General features: G+C 36.2%; 1 protein-coding gene and 1 long non-coding RNA gene across 2 annotated transcripts in view; one reads left to right on the plus strand and one right to left on the minus strand.

Moving 5' to 3' along the window:
• rbm20 (RNA binding motif protein 20) overlaps nt 1–23,474 on the plus strand; it is a 48,371-nt gene that overhangs the window by 8,324 nt on the left and 16,573 nt on the right. The gene's annotated exons all lie outside the window — the stretch shown is intronic.
• LOC130430768 (uncharacterized) lies at nt 17,479–19,786 on the minus strand. The gene is made up of 3 exons (XR_008907913.1): nt 18,193–19,786; nt 17,831–17,961; nt 17,479–17,643 (listed from the first exon to the last, which is right to left on the minus strand). It is a non-coding gene; the product is annotated as an uncharacterized LOC130430768 (long non-coding RNA).

Raw genomic sequence — 23,474 nt, forward strand, 5'->3', positions numbered from 1 at the left:
GATGTGGACTCCATTCTCATTCATTTTAAAGAATAAAAAAACGTAATCTTTATAGTTATCGTTTGGTGTGAACATTTCTTTATCCTCTCTCAAGTCCTAAAAGCTAAGGAGTTTAAGCCTTAAGACATCAAAAATGTGTCACGTCAGTGTCATGATCCTGCCTCTCCTTGTCATGATTTTCAGGTCTTGTGGCAGGATCATGACACACCCATGTGTTTTATGTGGGAAAATGGCATGGCATTGTTTTGATTCATTAATGCCATGCTCTCTCTACGTTGTCTCGTCTTGCCTACAGTGTTTTTTGGACTATCATTTTTGGACTTTCATAGTATTGCCACCTTGTGGGATTTTCGTTTCGTTTAATAGCCAATAAAAGTTTTCTGTTCACACCACTCCGTCTGAGCCTGGGTTCTGTCTGTACATTCATGACAGTCAGTGTCAGTGACCACTTCATGCCATCCGATGCTGCTTTCCTTTTCAGAGAGCATTGACTGTGACCTCACTGTCAGGTCTATATGTGTCCGATTGAATTATATGCCATAAGCTCTGCTAGTGCTGCGGTGGGCTTTCTGAGCTTTGAGCATATACTGATATGAACACATTTGCCAAGTGTAAAGGTCTTTGGGTAAACAGCATCTAAAATTAAAGAAGGTGTTTATCCAAATTTAATTGGATGTCTGTCCTCATGCAGAATGAAGGCACAAGCCAGATATGCTTATAAACCACATTTAGACTTTATATGATTGTTAAAATACGATATCTGCGAAGGGTGGCTTTAAAAATCAGTGTCGTGTCCCTGTAAGTACATTTACAAGTGGTGCATGTGATATTCCTTGAGCTTTGTGTGTGTGTGTGTCTGATAACTCCTGACAATCCAGTATCCCATGTCAAATTGCATTCAATAGCATTGCCCTCAATGGCTCACACAGATGCAGGAAACTATGACGCAGCACATGGTCTGTAGACACGATAACATTTATCTGTGATTTATAAGGGCACATTGGCAACTGTTACCAGCCTGTAAAGAAAGGAAACCGGAGGAGAGGCGTCGTCTTATCAAAATCTCTCAGCTATACTTAGCTGGCAGGAGGACACTACCATATCTCTAAGATATGTTCCTATATGATGCTGGCGAATAACAAAATAAAAGTATTTTTGCCACTATTTTAGGAGCAATGTATCAGGGTACAGACAATTATGATATGCATTTGAGTACTATGGCATATTACTTATGAGCTGATTTAAGGAAAATTTGTTTAATCTTATCTGTTGAGCCTGTTTGTTTCGTTTTTATCTTGTGCTTCTATGCTTCACAGAGTTTCCTCTTAGGGTTTAGCTTTCTTTATTTGAATTGTTAAAACTGGTTACATTTGTTAGAACCAATTTTTATCAATTTACAAACGTTCGTTACAACGAACGAACTTTAAACCCTGTTTGTATTAAATTCTATAGACCCCTTTAGATGATGTAAACAATGCAAACCAACAGAACATTTATAACCAAATCAAAATGTTAATCAAATATAATTAAGATTTAATTATTTTTGTAAGATTTAAAAAATGAAAGTGCCTCTGGACCAGTGTTTACATCTTGCTAAGTGGTCTATAATAAAATAATCATACATTTTTGTACCATCACCCCAGGGTAGCATTTAAAGATGGCTCTCGTAGCATAAACATCATCCAGAATGTGTAAGGTCTAACTTGAAAGATCTTCAAATCTTTGACATAAAGCTCAAGGTTGTCAAAGTAGTTTGTGGCATGTGTGCTCATCATAAAGGCATCTACTTTCATCTATAGAGATCACAGGAACTCACATTTAACAGTCTACAGCTGGCCGGCACATTTTACAACACTAGCTCAGTTGTTCATTGTGACACAGTTTCTCTCTTTATGATATCATAGAGAATGTTTGTCAGTTGTAGTTCACTATAAGACTAAAACACATACACCTAGTGTTGTGTACTGTATTCATAAAGTATGAGACCTTCACATTAGTGTTGGACACCCAAATGATTTATTGCAATATCGACTAGTCATATAATGCGAGAGAAGCAATGGCGTTTCGATGGCATCAAATCTGACACAATGTTTAAACACAACATTTTTAATATGGTGTCAATACGATTCTCAAAGGTTCAGAAAGGCTGAAAAATTTAACAATTTCCAGCATTGTGAAATAAGTGAAAGTGACCTATTTGTCAGGTATGGTGACCCATACCCGAAATGTGACCTCTGCTTTTAACCCATCCAGAGATGACTCTCTAACCATTAGGCCACGACCGCCCCGTTAACAGACTGTATTAAAATAGTGCTTTAATAATACTGAAGGTTTCAAGTCTCAAACTTGTCAGCAATTCAGATTGATGATCACATTGTGACTCAACTATAAATGCTTGTGATAAGAACCTCATTCAAATTATTCATAAGTCATCTGGTAAATTGCAGCCTATTAAAATCATTTTGTCATACTTGACACTTTCACACATCAGGAATAGCGGTCACTCCTCTTTCGGCAAAAAATAATTGTTTTTGTTCAAGGCAGATTGAATGTCTAATGCCACTCTTGGCAGCAGTATGGATTGCTCTATGAAATGTTTAAGGGGTATGATATAGACTCGTAACCTTTCAGGGTGCCAAGTGCTCTAAATGTTTCTTTCATGAGAATGACTCTGTTTTCACAAACTCTCACTTCTCAAGTCTTTGCTATGTCATAAATGTATGCTTTAGATTGGCTCAGTGGAAGTTCAATGGTCGTAAAAGTATTTGTCCAGCAAGCAAAAGAGAAATCTGTCAATCTTCAAAAACTTATAATTAAATGTGATATCAAATTTTGTAAATATTTTTTAATCTTAACGTTTGTATGTTTATACAAACTTCAAAATGAATGCCTTGTGTTAGGAGACTGAATATTCCCAACCATTATTTCTAGCGACATGGTTGAGACTAAATGTAACTTCTACGTTTCTATGTCAAGTTTTTGGTCATCCGCCAAATTAATTTATTTTATTTGTTTTTATAAATCATTAAGCTTTGTTTACGTTCAGAACCTCATCACAGATGTCTTTTGCCTGTGGGTGATACTGACATTTGTCTCTAAGGGCAGGTTTCTTCGTTCTTTATACCAAGTAAAGTATGGAGAGCATTCCCTCTTATAAAAACTAGTGAAACCAAAACCCTTATAAAGGAGCCCCGCCCCCTGTCAGCAGACCAATCAGCTAAGCACTTAGAACTGCACATGAATAACGAACAAATAAAACCAAATGTACACGAGACGCAGTTTTGACACGGTGACGGTAACACCATACGCTAATAATAGATCAACAGCACATGGTTTCACGGTATCCAGACCAACTTTTTTTGCGAAAAATTACGAAACAAATTTAATATAAAGCAATTCATTTACATAGATGCATCTGGCAGAAGATTTTTATCTAAGTGTATTCTATGTTTACATTATTTCATTATGTGTAACAGTATGAATGATCTGAAACTCTGAAATCAAGCTGTTCAATATTCCCTTATGGAAGTTAATTGTGTTGTGAATGCTGTATAGTCTGTAAAGTCCTTCACTAAACGCCTCTCTCAAACAGCTGTCTGTATATCTTCGCATTAATTATTTTCTGTCATATGATCTTTCTTGTAACGCAAGCCAAGTTGTCCCAAACAAATTCCTGAACTAAAGGAATAGAAGAGGGAAGACAGCTTTCATAATTCAATATTAAGCTTTTGAATGATTTTAATTATGTGACATTTGGTTTACACAGTGATTTACTGAACTGCTTTGAGAAAGTTTTGGTAATAATCTAGGCTTATAATGTAGGCAAAATGTTAAGTTTAGTTTGTTCCTGTGCCCTATTTTCTCCAAAACTGATATAAAAATATTGTATTATATACATTATATGAAAATGTTTGTTAATAAATGTAAATATGTACGTGTAAAATGTAGCAGACAGGGAAAATGTAGGTCCACCTGAGCTCTGGCCACTGGTTAAACAAAGGCTTCAAGGATAATGAGAAATATTTGCATATACTATTATTAAGTACTGTATACCGAGGATTTTTTGCATTATATAAAAATCGACTACATTGATTTTGTTAAAACATATTAATATTGCAGACAATTCATCAGTGCATGCAGTAGCGTTGTTAACCACAATGCAAATGCATAGGGCCCCGCAAGCTTGGGGGGCTCCTAGTGGCTACAAGCAGTAAAATCATTTGACGCGTGATTTAAACACTCAAATATACGCAATGAAGTGCACGTATCAAAGCGGGGATGTAAAACGAAAGAAAGCAAAAGAAAAGACATATAATACTAATTTTACGAATATAGCAAAACAATGCTATGAAAAGAAGCATGAAAAGAAGAATCTTGCACCTTTTACTTTCTTCTATTGTAGCTAAAAGCATTTTGTATTATTCTAAATAAAACAAAGGACAATTTTTCATCCCAAAACCAAGAAGATTTATTCTTATAACAAACTGTAGAGAATTTTCTGCTGTTCTGTGGTTCAACCTAAAATAAATCCAGTTTATTTTTGTATGTATATATATATCTCATTAATTCCATGTACTCCATACTGCTGTGCTGTTCAAACAAAAATTGTTAGCCAATGTGTGGGGGGCCTCAGGTCTTGACTTTGCTTGGGGCCCCCAAAATTGTAAGCACGCCCCTGACTGTATGATATTCAAAATGAAAAAAGGTTGTTAAATGTTGAAACGTAAAATGTGCCGCGAGTGCCATTCCGCGTTGACACTACCAAAGAAAGCTTACATGCTGTAAAAGGCCCTAAATTATTCACATCTTATTTATCACCTTTCTTTCAAACCTTGACAGTTCTAGGTGATTTAGGGTGTATTACGATACACATCAACATACTATCTGGATGGGTGGGTTCCTTTTCCATTTTGAGCCAGTATAAGGTTCAGCCATATCTGAAACGGGGTCTGCTAGCAGGTTGCGCTGAGGTCTCATGGTCTGACCAGGTGTCGGGTATATAAATTACCGTGCATGCCAGCCAATGCTATTCCCACAATTCACCAGCGGGTGTGCTGAAGAGTAATGCATAATTTTAAAGCTCACCGTTTGTAACATTAGACGCTAACTGCTGCCGATGTTAATGGATTGCAATGCTTGATATTCTGGATGGACTAACCACAGTGTTCTTTTGTGATCACGTGACCAGCTTTTGCCTATAACATGTATCGTGTAACCGCAGCTTGGTCACATTTTGTTCACTTGTTGACAGTTGAAAGTAGGTCACCTTTAGATGTGTGCCAAGACCATGAGAGCCGGTAGCTATTGTTCAGTGAGCTGGATAAATAAGTAGGGTCTAAATACCGGGAATAATTTCCCTTAATCCACTGATGTCAACACCTGTACACTTTTCTTTCACACACCAGCACTGATGGTTGGGTTTTGTGCTTTTAGATAAAACTTAATCTATAACCGACTCATGTACGAATCTCGAGTCATTTCACAAGATTAGAAAAAGATCATTTTAGAAATAATGATTTTACAGAAATACTCTTTTTAGGCATGTTTTGATGTCATCTAAAATCTTATAATACTTGATTTATGTTCATCCAATTTCAATCTCAATTGCAATCAATAACCATTTTATTTGTATTACTTATCTATTTATAACTATTATTACTTGCAGAAATTAGATTTATCTGCGTGTAGGGATGCTTAATTGTTAAAACTATTACTGTAAAGTCTTTAGTTACATCACATGTACTCTTTACAAATGAATGGAATTTAGGTTATTAAAATATTTTTTTCTTGGAGCTCTTCATGTTATACATGTTATTTATTCTCTTAACTTTGCCCACTAAGAATCTAGGAGGAACCATTATGATCTTTAGGGTCCGGCCATTTCTTTTCTTTCCCAAATGCCAACAAAAACAATCAAGCCTTGACTTTCACCCAATAGCAGTTATAATTCTCTGAGGGATTCCCACTCAGCATGGCAACACACAAGCTGTGTTTTACAGCGGCTTTACAGGCCCTATGACAGCTTGTCTTTCTCTTAGACTCCATATGATCTTCCTTGTAACACAAACCGACCCTGCCCTGCCAAAAAACTCCTCACCATATTAGTAGCTAAATTAATAGATGCGGTGGTGCAGGAACCATCTGAGAAATGTGTGTGTGTGTTTGTGGTAAGGACACAATATAAAACTTCAACTTTTGTAATTAATAATTATGCAATGTTTTATTTGAAGATTTTAGTTCCTAAATGAAATAACTAAGTTTTTTAAAAATCTAAAATCAAGTTTTTTTATTATGTTATCCTGTTTTTATTGTGTTAGTTAGCTGTATGTTTTGAGTTATAATGGCTTAAATCAAAACGAACCAACTGCACTTTGATTGATATTAATTGATTAGATTTTGGTTTGAAAGCTAGCAACTTATCTGACTAGCTTAGCATACCGGTAGAAACTCCGAAATCTTAAAAAGATTATAAATTAAAATCCAATTTTTACAAAACAGAAATAAAATTTTAACAATGCATAATTTTTTTGTATCTTTCAAAAACCTTGTAACTCCACATTTCGTATAATAAATCATTATTATTAGTCACCCTTTATGTTTATCACTGGGTTTTGCAAATATCCTAACAAATAATAAGTTTGACTGACTCTCAAATGAATTGGTCGGCAATTCATCAGTCAAATCCCCTCCTTTCTGTCAACCTGCTCTGATCTGATTGGTCGGATGGTCTAGTTTGCTGTGATTGGTCTATCGTGTACTGATCGCAAGTGCAACGTAGGCAGGCATTACACAGAGTGACACGGAACTGAAATTAACAACTTTTTTGCGTGATTTACACACCGCATGAAATGTAATTTTAAGGACATAGTAATTGTTACTCTTAAGAAAATGCTTGTCAACTTAGACAACAAATCATTTTTAAAGTACAGTGTTTTTTCATTTCCTGAAAAACTGCGAATTTGGACATCTGAGGTTTTGGAAGAACAGCAATGATATGCTTTATGGTTGTCTATAATATACTTATATGCAAAACCTAGCCGATGTGTCGCAATGCTAGTCAGTGTGATTTTGATAAGAAAAAATTATAGATGTTTTATAGATGAATTCTTAGTGAGGAAATACTTTACCCATAATCATCTAGAAAACGATAGGGGCTTTTGAAAGTCATGGTTTTGTCTATGATTTTAGCGGTACACAGAAGGTGCAATAGCACTAAAAGTAGTTATTTGCTCGTAATCACAGGGGAACCACTTTTAGTGCTATATAGCTCCAATTTTTGATGCTTCAGTGGTTCTTCAGAGGTTCTTTGGGGTGACCAAGGTCCTATATAGCAACGTTTCCGTATAAAGAACCTGTTAAGCCCCTGTATGGTGCACCTCAGTCATCCCAAAGAACCGCTGAGGAACCACTGAAACACTAAAAGTGGTTCCCCTATGATTACGAGCCAAGAACCACTTTTAGTGCTAAATAGCACTATTTTGTGTGTAAGTTTTAAGTTTCACGTAGTGAACCATGTGTTGTGTACTGTATGTTGCATACTCCATTTTTGCTTGTTTACTGCATGCTCATAAGATTTATCTATGTATGTTTCTCTTGTCCTCAATTTCTCAATGACACATTACGTCTGACTCAGCGCCCATCTGCATAACCTGTTTGGTTTAGTATCATGGGGAAGCCCTCCCTGCAGTTTTGCTGTCATTAGCTGAACTTCATGAGATGAAAGTTTGGCGCAGTTGTAGGTAGACGTTGGTGGGATGTGTGTAGGGATGTGTACGTTCATTGTGTCTTTAAGACTCACAATGTAAATATCAGCCAGCTGTAAGATGAGTGAGTCATCTAGACATTTTAATAGTTGAAGTGACTCACGTCCACCCACAGCCCACCTTGCATTACACCCAAACACATCACGGAAGTGGAACGAAGGTAAACCTGTCGATACTTCCCAGCGGTGACGCGACATGGGTTGGTGGGAATCTCACGTAACGCATGACAACATTTTAAACTGTGAGTGTTGGGCTATTCACATTTACAAATAAGGACGCCCAACATTACACAATTCTATATAATAGTTTAAAATGCACATTTCAATTCCTTGTGTCAATCCGTAATCTTAATAGTATTATCAAACATTAGCTTTTGGACTAACAGTAGCTCTGTGTCATCATGTGGAGGCCAACACCTTCCGCTCGCTGCTCTATTCTGAGCTGCTATCAGTGCGACTCAACCCACGGCTATCTCACACAGACAAGAAGAGACGGTCTGTGTGTTGCCTTAAAGGATAACATATGTCCAAAGACACACTTCAGCCTCATTCGTCTCAATGTGCAAAAGTATTCAACTCTGTATTCTGTCCTTTTAACTTTTGTGGATGTGAGTAATGGTGTGTGTGATTGGGAGAAAATGTGCGTTTACGTGTGATGTGTATTAATAACATCTTGCAGCTCTAGCTGGCCAGAGCGCAGTCAGGTCTGGAGAGTGTACAGCTGTCGATGCAGATCATGAGCCTGCTGGTAACTCTCTCATCAGATGATTCTGATTAATCAATGAGACCGCTGGGGAGGAAGTGATATCATGGGCTTTCTGATGGGTATTAGTAATTAAAATTCTGGAAGTGCCCAGATGCTAAGGGTAGTACCAAAACTGTGATGTTATACAGGAATCAGGGTTTATGCAGTCTGGGTCTAGGTGTGTGCATTTGTGTGTTTATTGCTCTGTTCTGAACACTTGTGAGTTGCCTACCTTGGCATTATATAAAGGCGTCAAATGAGCACTACTGATAAGAAATGATAATGCTGGCTTCTAATAGACCCACCAAATTCCCTTGAAATTTGCAGCTTTGTTCAATACATTGACATGCAGTCATTTTGATCACACTAGTTTATGTTTATCCTTAAGGCTAACATATTCATGCAAACAGCCAACAACTTACATTTTTATTTAGTAATCAAATTATAAGGCATCCCAGAATGCACTGCAATGTGCTCAGTGAACAAATACATTTGAGCTGAAGTGAGACCGTTTTCATTTATTGATATGTTTATTAACATACTGTAGTAGGAATTGTTTATGAAATGTAAAGGATTTTGACAATATATTTAAAAAAACTGTTTCTAAATAAATAATAGTGTTCAGTCGGTAAAGCACCACAGTACAAAGATTGTGTTTTGATTCCCAGTTATGCAAAATGTTTACCTTGTAACGTCACTTAACTCATTCGCCGCCAGCCTCTTTAAAAAAAAGTTGCCAGCCTACGTCAGCGTTTTTTAACATTTTCACCCAACTTTAATGGCTCACAGTAATTTTTCTGTATAGAATATATGGACAAACAATATGTCAAATGAAAGAACAGAGTCTCAGCTTTTAAACAAAAGAAACCGTATTCTTCTATCTTCATTTGTTAGTTTTTTATCACTCCGTAGATGTGGGTAGGTTTTTTCATAAATGCATCATTTTGATTAAACAGCTGAGATAATTAACGTTTTTTGTCAAAGATTCCGCCCAGATTACACTCAGAACAATCATTAAAAACCACTAAGACACATACGTTTTAGGTTCTGGGATTCTGTACTTTTTCCCAGTGGTGTGTAATAGCGCCACGTGCTGTACAACAGTACAAACACTGATTGCCGTAAAAACTCGTCTTTGGCGGGGAAGCATTTTTTTAAAAATGACGAGATAACTCGTCAGTGGCGGTGAAAGAGTTAAGATGTGTCTGCTAAATGTGTAAAAATTGATTGTGATCTCAAAAAGAGCATTTAAAGAAAAACAATGGGTCTTGTTTATGAAATAAGCGTACGGTAGAGATGTCCATGCAAAATTTGCGGTGGTTATGATCAAATCTCACGTTAGTTTCACGACACAATATAAACAAATGTTATCTGTAAACAAACATGTCGTAATATCTATTTCATTTTTCAGGAATCACACTCTAGTAAGATGATTTCTGCGCCTGGATCTGCGCTCGTTTCTACGTTAGATTGATAAATGAGGCCCAGTGTCTCTATGGTCTTCGTCTCCGTCTTGCTGGGAAAATTATTCCAAAATTATTGGACTAAAGCAGGCAGGCTGCCAAACAGTGATGTTTTTTAGGCTTTACTGCTGCACTAACTTTATTTTAATAGCGCTTATTTTAGGAGGTGCAAAGTGTAAACTCATTGTATGCATGTGTGTGTGTGCTTGTGATTGTGAACTTCATACTTTAGCAAACTGCTTAAAGACATGACACAGGCATTTAAATAACCCAAAATATGCTCTGTTATTTTCAACCCAGCGCTGGGTCAAAAAGGGACAAACCTAGCCGTTGGGCTGAATTAAACGGCAAAATATTTCTATTTGACCCAACAATGAGTTTAAACAACCCAACATTTTGGGTTGAAACAACTCAACATAACCTATTGGCTTCACACTAAAATTCTTGTACATCTTAACTCAAGCATATTTTCCTCACATCTCTGAATGAAAGGGTAACACATGCATGTGTAAATGTATTTGGCCTGCTGTGCATTTCCATGTGAGGGCAGAACCATTGGGTGACAGCAGGTGTATGAAGCACTTGACTCTGATTGGCCGAGGAGGATGTGTACGGTGTTGTGATTGGCTGAGGAGGTAGTGTTACTGGAGAGTGACAGGGTGTGATTGGCATCCACAGGCTGATGGTGCAGACAGATGGTAAAATGCTACACAAGCTCTGGGCCGAGCTCCCTTGCAGGGTGGTGGTAGTTGGGGCGATCGGGGGGAGTATCAGGGTGGTGGAGGTTAGGAATGCTTGAATGTCTCAACTGTGCCACCCTGAATTTGTACGGATAAAATCTGTGGAGATTCAGGGCTGCATCATCCCAATATTATTATGCGAATAAAATGTGTGTCTATGTTTGTTGCTATACGTCGACATTGCAATGAGCCGCAATTCAAAAGTGGTTAGACTGCAAATCGACCAGTGGAGCTATTTTTGCTTTGCCTAGTCAACACAAAAGAATGGGTGACGTCTATTTAATATTTTGTTGAGGGAGGCTCTCATGTCTTCCATGTTCACAGTATTGTGTTAACTGACTAGACTAGGCGTCTGTGTTGGCGGCTGTATGTGATTGTTGACTGTACTGCGCGTTACGATGTGCTGAGCTGGATGGACTTTCCACAGCCTTTAGAATATTCATAGTCCTGTGGTGGGACAGCCAGAAGATCATTTGGTCATCTGGCCTCTGCCCTCCTCACGTGATGTTACACATAGTGTCTGCAACCCTGGGGGGTAATCTGGGGGAGGTAGTTTGCCCAGGACTGTCAGCACGGAGGTTTGAGCCAGGCCGCTACCGACTGCGCAAACAAAACTAATGGGTGTAATGTATCCAGGAACAGTAGGGTAGAAAGAACATAGGGTGTGCTGTTTGTAGCTGTTTCAAAACTTGCTTGCATCGACGTCTACATAGACACAAGCAGCTGCCTTTTAAAGCAGCATTTTAACTCAGACGTGTCCTCGAGATCAACTTGGAATGCTCAACGTAGGCAGCAACATACAGAAGGGAGCATTTTTTTTATTGATTATTGTTGAGTTTTCATGATTTGATGTAAACATGAGGCTAAGCTGCTAGTAGTGTGTGATGTTGCTAGTGACATGATACTCTATAAGGCCAAAGAATACACAAACATATATAAAGCACAGAAAAACATTGAGACCATTCCAAATTTGAATTCAATCAGCATTTCTAGATGTATTGTGGTCATTTCAGTCCAGTGTCTGTTGAATTTCTACAAAATCAAACCTTAGGGGTGACAAAGTCATCCAACTGCAATGTGAAAGACTGAGAGCGTGACAAGAAGACACGTGAAAAATTGTGATAAAAAAATCAAGGTTATCACACAAATAATTTTTTTTTTACTTTTCTTAAATCAGTGTAAAAATATGACTGTTGTGTTGCTTAAAATTAAATATGAACTTGTTTTCTTTGAGTATTTGAGGTTTGAATACAGAGCATCTTTTCTGTTATTTTGACCCGTTTCTGCAGTGTCCATTTTTCATAAATGCAAAAAGAAACAATATTTTAGTTTTAAATATGGGAGAAATATCGTGAGTAGTTCACAGAAGGAAAGAAGTGATCTTTTTACCTAAACACATACCTATAAATGTTAAATTCTGAAAAAACGTGAATGATTTTGAAATGGTCTCTCCATTTTTTCGTGGGTGTATGTGAGAAATACAAATCTTGAAAATGTTCCCATTAAATTAAAGTTGAGAAATAAAACTTCAGTCGAAAAATGTAAAATAAAACGTCACACAAAAACATTATATATGTTGATGCTGCTCTCATGTTAGCAGACTACCACATGATTTAAAAGACGTGATTTTGTAAAAGATCACCAAAGCCACAATACCCATCCTAATGATAATTTATATCGTTATATATCGTGCCACAGTGTAACATTTTAATTTACTAAATTTTCAGTACTGAATTAAGTTAATTTCTTTATAATCCACTTGGATGTTTCTTTCACTGAGGTAATTGCAGTGCATTGTGGTATAGCCTTTTCTGTGAAGGATGTGATGCTACTTCCATAGCACACTTAAGTTTTGGAAAAGCACCATAATTTCTCATCCAAAGATTGACAGCATGTAATTCTGGGTATTTAATGGTCTCTAAAAAAGTCAAGTTTTATTTCAGTGCCGAGACGGTGACCGCTGCGAACATGCTAACACCATGTTCACGCATTTAAGTCATCACTTCTGACAACACTCCACACCTTTACAACACATTCTAATGTCTTTTAAACAATGTCCTGTTTGTTCACGTATCAGAGTGCTTGTAAAAGTCAACATATGGCGTGACTAACTGTGAAGTCTGACATTTGTGATGGTCGTGGAACAAGTGAACCCTGTCATTCCTTAGACTTGGGGCTCTCGGACTAGACTGTGGTTTGGGTAACAACATAGGATTATAAATCATCCTCTGCTCGACTGTGCATGGCACAAACACAGTCACGACCAGCCAATCCGGTCTGTCTCCGGTGCCTTGGCCAAGTAGGATAGGCTGCATTCGTTGAGAGGGCTGATGGCTTGTTAAAGTTTGATAGATTTATTGAAAGCTTCTTTGACATTGGATACAAACTTCATATTTCCTTGTACCAAATATTAATTTTATGTTATATTTCTGTGATTTAATAGTCTGATTAAAATTAAGTTTGTCAAGATTATAACAGATTGACACTAAAAATCATATCTGTGATCTCACATTAGATGAATTCCAAATATACATCGCATCAGTGCACAAGGAGAACCTTTTTTAATACAAAATAGATTAAAGATAATAAGTCTGTGATCAAATATTCCCATCTTTTACTTTACCGTTTATTTTCTGCAAGTTTTTTTAAATCAATATAAGCCACAAAAGTGCATTAAATAGATTTGATCGTGGTTAGTTTTACTCTACTGTTGTCTTTTATTGTTGTAAAATCCCTATAACTTCATGGATGTCACGTAAGCACCTTCTTATCTTCTCTGATAAAATAGATGACAACACATACAGAATTGATCATCATTATCCTATTTTAGTCTTAAAACAATCAGACTGTCATCATTTTGTTGTATGTAGCACAGTCCACAATAACGTCTCCGATGTTTTGTTGACAGTGGGAAGAAATCTGTTAGCACCATCTAGTGGATCTGGCCTTCTATCAGCTCATAGTATATCATAAGAACGTTCCTTCAAGTTGACAGTTTTTACAGGAATTGGATTTAAAACTTTTCATTATATGTTTGCTGGTCACTATTGAAATTCCATAGAAAATTATTCTCTAATGTCTATTATTGAATGCAATTATCGGTCTACAAATAAATATGACAACATATAAACAATACAGGAAGAAATATCTTGTACTTGGTTTTGGCTTCACAGTAAATATCTTAGCATTAGAGTCAAGTTGTTCCCTGTCAAAACTGAACATGAGGGGTCTGGCGGAGCATCCTTTGAGTCTAAAAAAGGGGAAAGAATCTGAAATGCTGGTTGTTGTGTCGTTCTTGCAGAAGGCAACAGATGGCTGGCTGTAAATCTGCCGCATTGGCACCTCGCTGGGAATTGGATGCTGGGGCGCTCATGTACAAAGGGCTGTTTATGGCAGGCCATGAGGAGCGCTACAATGCTACAAATATCACCTAATTTACTAAATCAAATGTTTTCATTAATTTTCTCTGAACCAGGTGGCAAACCTGTATAAAGTAGGCCTATAAGTATATAACTTACATGCATACACATATGACCCTATCTAAAAAGATATCCCTGTTAAATTGAGCTAGATATAATCCAACATAGACTATGAATTTACAATTAAACATTATCACTTTTTATCCCTTATAGCCCGTTTCATCTGACTCCTGTGTGCCTGACTTCCGGTTTGTGTTTGGGAAGTGTCTAATAATATAACTATTTATAATTTATGTCAATATTAATTTGTTTTTTACTGTCTACTAATTGTACTAAATAAATGATTTGTTGAATTTTGTTGTATGTTCATTTAATTAAATAAACAATTTGTTGAATGGGTCCTGTAGTTTGGTCGCATTTAAACAAACGGTATGGACCACTGACATCTAGCGGTTATGCTTGGTATTGGAGTCTAAATTCAAAATATCGGAGAAACAAGTTTAGCCAAGTAATGGTTCTTCTCGGTTTCTTTTGATTTGTATTAGACATAATGTAAAGGCACTGAATGTGTACCGGAAGTTAAGGTGGGGTCACAAAAGAGTTGTTAAGATATTTAACTACGCATACATGAAATAATACATCATTTGTAATAAACAGCCTATTGTTGTTAACTGGCTCCTCAAAATCATTTGAAAAACAAAATCTGTAAAAGAGTTATAAGATCACGAAAACATTGCAAATAGACCTATAATCATATGTTAGGCTAACAGAAACGAAATGTAATGAGTTTTGTAATATTACCACATTTACAACACCTTTGCTTTATAAAAACAAGCATTTGACCTATAGTTAAATACTTGTGACAGGTTAGACTGCATGGGCGCTTTGACAATATAATGTAGACTACATTGATTGTTCATCATTTAGCAAATATCCAATATTGTAAATATAGTCATTATTTTTCAATTTTATATTTCAATAAAATATATCTTGCTTTACTATTTGTTATAATTTGTTGCCTGTGAAAACTTGATCAACTCATTTTAAGAACGTTTTAATATTCATTTGTTATATTAATTGAATAATATTTTTAATATGATTCTTTTAAGGGAAATATTTATAAATAACGCAAGAAAACAAACAAATAGAAACAAAGATAACATTATTTTCAAAGTGAAATATTATTTCTATAGGCCCTATAAACATTTTCTTATGATAAACAAGCACTGAGTAGCACAAATACAGCACTTTTTGTCTATTTGGTCTTCCACACCACTGTTCATTTATTTCTAAATTTCGGTCACGTAGTTCCGTATGCAAATTGAAACCGTTTGCGGTCCGTAACTATTTTCTTATGTTAATCATTAGTAGTTGGTGAGTGAGGCTTTGGCTTTATAGATGCTGTCACCGCGTGCGTTCATCATGATAAGCAGGTGATGCGCGCATCTGTCATTAGGACGCACTGATGTTGCTAATGAAACATGCGAGAGCGCGCAGGACACAGAGATGCATGGCCTGAAGACTAGAGCCAGGTGGAGGTCTTGGCAAAGACAAACTGCTGTCAAACTAGGATCACCGATAGGATTTAATACCGCAGCATCAGCCGATAAACTCTGAGGTTCGTGATTCCTTGAGAAATGTTTCCCTCCTCATTTCTGTCACGCTTATAAAAGGCTTTATAGGATTATCTTCACATAGTTCATATTAGCATCAAGTTTCATATAGTTTCATTTTTGTGTAACAAGGACTACCTGCACATCTTGTTAAATACATTTGTTCTGTTTAATAACGATTAACGAAGTCTGGTTTGTAAATGCCACTTCTTAACAAGTAAAAATAAATAAATAAAAACAGGTCAATTGAATTTTACACACCATGATTTCTGCATGTTGGTAATTACGCGTTCAGAAAAATCCTAACTTAACGCTTTGTATTTTATTTTAATTTTATAATATTTTAATAACGATATAGCCTTATTTAACTCGACAACATTAAGTGATATAATTATATGTTTTTATCTAATTCAAATAGTTTCTGTTAATATGTTCTTATTTATTGTAAATTGATGCGTGTAGCCACAAACGGTCACATTTTACCTTGTGAAAGTCTCCAAAGAAGTGTTTTTTTCTGTCTGGAAAATAGTCTCAAATAACCGTAAAATTCACAAGTAATCGACACATATTTAAGTTTAACATTCGGCATTAAACTTGGCTTCCTACGGTTACATTTGCTGCGTGAATGCGAAAACGTTTCCCATTTGGGACTTTAATAACGTGTTAGTTCGCGTATCACACATCGCCCTCCCTTTACACTGCAAAGCACATGTGACACTACATCACTCCGGCCTCTATCCAGCCCACAGGGACAGAGCGCGCACACAGCACTGGGAACTGCGAGCGGGCCAGAGTGCGTAAATGCGCATTGTGCACTTTTGGAGGTCACTGTACCGACACGTAGACTGGTTTGCGTGTGGGCCTGTTAACAGCATATAGGAGCTATTCAGATCATCATCTAGACTCTAGAGGATTGTATAGGTGAGTCAGTACTGGGTTTGGCCTGCTAGGGACTGTGTTTTCCCGCATGGAATCTTGGTTCTAGTGGGTCTAATTTATTGCTTCCTCTTGTGAATGTGTGAAAGTTTGTAGAGAAATAGAGCTTTGATCTGTCTGGTGGTGAGATTTGAAGAGTCTGGCACAACAGATGTGCCAGTGGTTCAGACAAATATGCCGGTTGTTCTTGATAAAGCGATTAATAGGACTGTTCATTTAACTGTTTTCCCAGTAGCGGGTTATACAAATTATTAGTTATTTTTATTATTTAATAACATAAAGAAAGATGTACGATTCAATATCACAATGTAGATGTCAACAACTCACCTTTCATGAACTTTAAATATTTCTACGAAGTTTGTTCCATTTACTGAAATGCCATATTGTTTGGCATCATCTTAACAGATTTACAAATGAAAAGAAGTCCAAAGCACGATTCAATATGACGGAATCAACCTACATTACACTGTAAAAATCCTGTAAAATTTACAGTAAACTACTGGCAGCAGGGTTGCCAGCCAGTTACTGTAAAATGTACAGCCACAGTACTGTAATTTAATTTACAGCCATTTACTGTAATTGCAGAATACAGGAAAACTGTAATTTTGAATAGTAACAGTATAATGCTGTATTTTTTACAGCAAATTGCTTGATTTTAATTTACTTTATTTAGAAGAAATACATAAATCACTGTATATCCAGTATGTTTTGCATACTGGATATACAGTATTTTTTTTTTTAATGATACAAAAATACATTACAGACAAATTGTGTACGTTGTTGTACATGAAATAATTTTATTCAGTAACAACTTCATAGTATCCAACATGGCTCTTTAAACATTCATGTTTAAACAACACGTTAACCAACATTACCATCATGAAACAACATTGCAAAACAAGGCCAAAGTGAGTCTGTAAAACGGTCCACATCTTGATCCATCAGAGCACAACAAGTAGCTGGAACTATGGAAACGAAACAAGAGAATAATGTTAGATATTCAATTTATAGTCAGAGAAAAACAGAGGACAACATATACAGTCAGAGAATAATAAAATGATGTAATTCAATGATGAGATCTGTGTGTGTGTGTGTGTGTGTGTGCGTGTGTGTGCCTGTGTGTGTGTGTGTGTGTGTGTGTGTGCTTCTTACTTTTCATCGATTACACTGAATATTCATCATTGTGTTTAGAAGAGCGGCGACATGTGGGTTCACTGCAACCTGTTTCTTCTGTATCCTGGCATTTTAGATGACGCTTCTTGTTCCACTCTCTGGATTAATATCTACAAAGAGTCAGGAAAAACTAAATGTTATATATTAAATGTGCAAAATATATTATATTAAAACACATGAATTAAATCATCAGCTTGCTAGTGTTAAATAGGGGAGACTTCTAAATAATTTGCCCCAAAAAAATGCATCTCTCGTTGAGAAATATTGTTTTAAAGGTCTTAACAGGTATATAACATAAACATATCTATAAAAAGCAGGTAAGGAAGTTGTTCAATTAATACCTTTCATTGGACTCCAAGTACATGCTGCCCCATCCTGGTACTCAAGATTGAATATGTAACATGCTATCAACAGAGTGGGAAGGCCAGACATGAAGCTGTGCTGAGCACCGTCACACACAACCTAACCTTCAGTAGTCAGCATCCAGTGGCCTGCATGGCAAAGTGTGTCCTAAAACAAACAATTATACATGTGACAATAGTAATAGTTAATAGTGACTATACAATTATCTTTAAGCATTTTACATTTAAACTACATTTTAGTATAAGTGACTCTACAAACAAACTCTAAGCAAATTAAACAGAGTAACTTACACTTAAAACCGTACTTATACAGAAATGTAATCCAACTAACGTTAGGGATGTCACGGTCAAGAAATTGTCACACTAGTATTTTGTAACGGGTCTCACTCCCACCCTCCAACGGTCCTATTTGGGAGACAGGCCTGCTATACAATGAGGGTGTCGCTAACGTCTTTTGCTCAAGCTCTCAGCTGGCCTCCGATACATAAACTGTATATCTAGATGGTTACGTACATTAATCACTTTACCGGGCTATCCTCCGTGAACATCGACTTACCTCAAGCTATGGTGACTCATTTTAATTTGGGCGCTCGATTTAACGGATGACTGCATTTGCAAATTTGAATTACACCACAAAATAATCACGAGCGAGTGTGGTATCCCAACTGTCGAAGCAAGTAACTTTTACCGAGTCTACGGCGGGCGCGATGTTCAACATTAAAAAAACAACCGTCAACTTACTAATACAATGAACTGTAGCTCGTCACATACCGCCTTCACTCCTGGTGTGAACAAAAACTCTAAATAACATGAACAACTTCTGTCCTCAGGTGCTATAGCGACGGAGAATGTTTGAAATCTTACCGCGACGGCGCTGCTGAAACCCCGCAAGACTCCTTCGGTCCCCGCGGATGGAGGTTGAATCCGGGGTTACCAATATGAAACGCGAATTTAGATACCTCTATATAAAGTTACCAGCATGATAGTTACCAAATATGGAAAAAAAATACGTAATAAGTTACTTACCACAGGTGTGAATCATTCATTTTGAGCACTACCCCAATCTCGACTGTTGAAGATCATCCCGCCATTGTAGATTTGAAATTTACAGCAATATTCTGTACATTGAGTTAATCCGTCACGTGACTCCAGAATGCATTGCACTTTACAGCAATATTCTGTATTATTTAAAATACAGTCAGCTTCTGTAAAATAACGCTGTAGTTTTTACAGCAATTCGTTACAGTGTAGGTAAATTAATGTTATTTTGAAAGGTAAGGTCAAGTTGAGAGTTGCACATGTTCTCATTTGAGGAAATCCTTACTGCCTGATGTACATAGCCTACATAATATATGAAGAGTAAGAAGAACAATAAAATATGTGCCTATAATAAGATCAATATGCTGCAAAGGTGATTTTAAAACTCTCAATAACAAAATTGTTCTTTGTAATTTTTTTATTCACAGTCATGGGAATTGCACCAATATCTCCATCAGTAGTAAAAAGCCTGGTAGTCACACCTTGCTTTTTCAAAATTTAAATTAATAAACAAATAATAAATTAAACTTAATTAAAAACACATGCATGAAAAAATAAATAGGATTAAACTTGAGACATAAAAAGGAAGAAAATGGCACATTAAAAAGTGTGTACATATGCACCCTTCACACATTTGTATTTTTTATTTAGTAAGTAAGAAAGATATATTCTTCTCATGTGGAATTTTCATGGTGCTATAGCGTTTAAAGTTGATATGTAAACAAACCTTGTACATACATTACATGTGAGCCACCGGTTGCTCCTGTAAGCAGTAACTGAATACGGTAACACACTCTCATCAGAGCGGCAGTGATTTGTAAGTTTGTCCATGTACATTGCCTCAGATTCTCTCAAAGGACACTTTTCACTCATCAATGTTTTGAGATAATATAAAATTCTTCTCACTGGGTTTTTCAACGTTTATGCTTCTAATAGATAAGGCATGTTCAATTACCTTCTATAAGAAAAGGGTTTTCATCATATTCCTGCAATAAATGAATAATGGACATTAAATAAAAATAAAGAAAATAACACAGTCCCTTTTGCCCAACAAAATTAAAACCAAATTTTCCAGAATATTCCCAATTTTGTTAGCTTGGATGTAATTTATAGAGACATTCTGGAGATTTTAAATTCAGTGTATTTGTTGTTGTAGCTTCTTTGTGGATTCAGAGTTTTTACACCAGCAAGTAAAACTTTTGTGTTCTTTTTTAGATATATTGTAATTTGTGATTCTTTTGTGATGTGACTTTTTAATGATTTTTTTGTTGTGAAGTTTTTTTGGGGAAAAAATGTATCTCTTAATGTACTTTTAAAATATGTATCCGCAGAATAAATATGCTATACTGACTTGTGAAGTATTTTTATTAGTATACTTAAATAGCCAGATATTCTAGCTTTGTCAACCACACTTATAGTTCCTTAAACAAAATCTTAAATGCTCTCTCATTTGTAAGTTCCTTTGGATGAGAGTGTCTGCTAAATGAATAAATGTAAATGTTATGTGTTGCAAAATAAATTCACTTCGCTCTACTATTTAGGTCAAAACCATTTGTTTAAAGCAAAGTGTTATTTTGGAACAGTTATCAATTTGTTTCAGCGACCAACTGGCCGAGATATTAAAACATTGGGAGAAGCTGAAAACGAAGTCGGCTTAGTAACCTCCGGCAAAAAGTATTTTTATATGCAGTTGTTATGTTTTTAGTAACTTCTAATTTCATGTAATTACACATTTTGTTTTGCAAAAACGTTTTAGCAAAATATGGCAAAATATATTGCAGAAATTAATTAAAATATATATCTCAATATAGACACATGAATCCATTGTTTAAGGTACAAATCAGTAGTATTAGTGACCCACATTATTCATTTAATATTAGTAAACAACTTTTTTATTTATTTAAACTCACTAACATTAAAAAAGAATAATAATTTACTTTGTACTACCCTCAGTAGTGCACATCCCTCAAACTCTGCATACGTAAATAAACTGGATGTTGCGTCCAGCATCACAAGGTCGCATAAAGTCTGATGTGTTGTCTAAACATGTGACGCATTTTCAACCAATCACAGCCCAGCTTTTATAAAACCAGAACAGTTGCTTCCAGGCCATAACTGTCTGTGTTGTGAAGTCGGAGGGCTTTGACCCCACCACCCCAGTCATGTTATCCCTGGATTAGACACAAATTCAAGAAAAGTCATGCAGCACGTCCCTTCCCACGCCCCATTCGGTGCAAAGACATCGAACATTCACAATGATATATAATTATGCTTAGCGCATCTGCTTTCTTAACACTGGACTGCATTTGACACCTGAATCTTGTGTTTAAATGAGATGACCCGAGTCAGGACTCCACCGAGCCGGCAGTCATGAAGGCTGTATTGGTTTCCCGTGTTAGCTGAGCGTTCTGTGCTGTATGTCAGCGATGTATTTCGGGCTGTGAGTCATGAAGGTAGAGCGGCACCCGTGTTAGTGCTATTTAATAACACTGAACAATGTTGATAATATTATATATCTGTTCTTGTAGCTCAAGTGAAAGAACGGGATGCTGGCGACGTCAAGGTCATGGGTTTGATTCCTAGGGAACACAGTTACTGATGAAATATAACCTTAAATGTCCAGGACATCAGTTTGGATGGATGTCAATTTGACAAAATTGACTTTTGAATTTTAAGTTTGGCCCTGGATGTAAATGCTTTTATAACACTCTGTTGGCTTATTCAATAAGCATAATTATGGATCAATGTCAACACAGCAAACAACACAAAATGTTCCACACTAGGTTTCATAAGCCAGTTTTAATTTTGGACATATTACTTGGATGTACTTGCACGCTACCATAAAACTTTAATAAATGCAGATTAGAGTTTAACGTACATTTAAAGTTGGCCTCAATTGGTAAAGGTCAAAAGCATATGCCAAATGTATAAATGTAACAAATGTTAATGTAAAAAGATTTGTTCAAATGTACAGCATCTTGGATTCATATGAATAGGAATAACAATGTGTGACGAACTGATACAGTAGATGGTACACCAGTTGAATTTACATTTATAGCTTGTATGCCATAAATTTGGAATTTGGCTCCTTATCTGGAAATCTAATCCTGGTATTTTTCAATTGGCCAGCTGTTGTTTCTCAAACACCAGTTGTATGCGTAAAATCTAATTTATGTATGTTATGTCTTTGCTCAAGATAGACATTTCTTCTTTCGAGTTGCATGGTAGCCAATCTACAGCTGTACGTTCAGTATAGGCTAATGCTTCACCTACTGTTTTATATGCGTTTCTTTCTTAAATTTAATTAGTTTGGTGTAATTACTGTAAATAAAGTGACCCCAAAATACGTTAAAAAAAATCTTAGGCCAGTTTTGATATACATTATAACAACTTGTAGCATTTAATCCATAAAATATAGCATAAATAAAACAATTCACAAAAAACAATTAAATACCAGATATAGTGTTCAAACACCGTGTGGACATTTTCTGGTGCTGGATATTTTAAAATCTTAATGTGATACACCTGATCCTCGGCTAAGACACACTAACTTTACCAAAATTTTCCTGTCTGATTTTCATTGAATATATTAGCACAAATGGCTAAAACTGTGGTTAGGCCTGTGAAGGTTCATGCATCATTTGTTAAGAGATCTTGCAAGCTTTAATTTTCTAATCTAATACAGTAATATTGCGACGTGTGGATGAAGTTTTTCAAAAACATTTTTGGCCCAGTGTACTGTATGTACGTTCATACAATATGTTGAACAACAGACAAATAATATTTTTTTTCATTTTCTATTTTGTAGAAATGAAGGCTAGCTTATTTGGAGTTAGTATTGATGTGTGAACTTTACGATCTGAGAATGTTCCTGTAAGTCCATATCATAATAAGAAATGACTCCAGTACAGCATTGGAGAGGTGTTAATCCCCCCAAATATTCAGTTGCACAAATTCAGATTCAGAAGTATTTGAGAACCTCCCCCTTGTTCCAGTGGGAACAATTTTACACACCAGAACCACCCTTGAAATATTTATATCACAAGACAAAAGTTATTGGGGGATTTTGCTCCAAAATCGGAGTCCTGGTGTAACGCTTCCTACCTGTGCCTTTCAGAAACTTTGTTGTTCCCTCTTTCAGCACTATAGCACGACTTTCCTTTGGGGAATTGCCACCTGTGCTGATCTCTGGCTCTCACTTTGGAGGGTGTGTGCTCAGCGAG

This window comes from Triplophysa dalaica, chromosome 10, assembly GCF_015846415.1.
Source record: "Triplophysa dalaica isolate WHDGS20190420 chromosome 10, ASM1584641v1, whole genome shotgun sequence".
In the NCBI taxonomy this organism is placed as follows: Eukaryota; Metazoa; Chordata; class Actinopteri; order Cypriniformes; family Nemacheilidae; genus Triplophysa; species Triplophysa dalaica.